The sequence below is a fragment of the Crocodylus porosus genome, unplaced genomic scaffold, assembly GCF_001723895.1.
Source record: "Crocodylus porosus isolate Cpor-Errol unplaced genomic scaffold, CroPor_comp1, whole genome shotgun sequence".
Classification (NCBI taxonomy): domain Eukaryota; kingdom Metazoa; phylum Chordata; order Crocodylia; family Crocodylidae; genus Crocodylus; species Crocodylus porosus.
In genome coordinates, this window is record NW_017728936.1 from 10,715,129 (window position 1) to 10,715,329 (window position 201).

A 201-nucleotide genomic window follows, 5' to 3' on the forward strand; every position below is an offset into this window, starting at 1 on the left:
GTGTATGCGTGCAAGCAAGTGTGCAAGGCCCCGCTGCAGAACCCTGGGGGCGCATGTGTGCAAGGCCCCTCTGCCCCAGCCCCGGAGGGGGGACGCCTGCGTGTGCAAGCCCCCTCTGCAGAGCCCCGGGGAGGGCGCAGGCGTGCAAGCCCCGGAGGGGGGCCGGCGTGCCCCCCCGGGCCCCGGGGCGGGGCGGGGAGC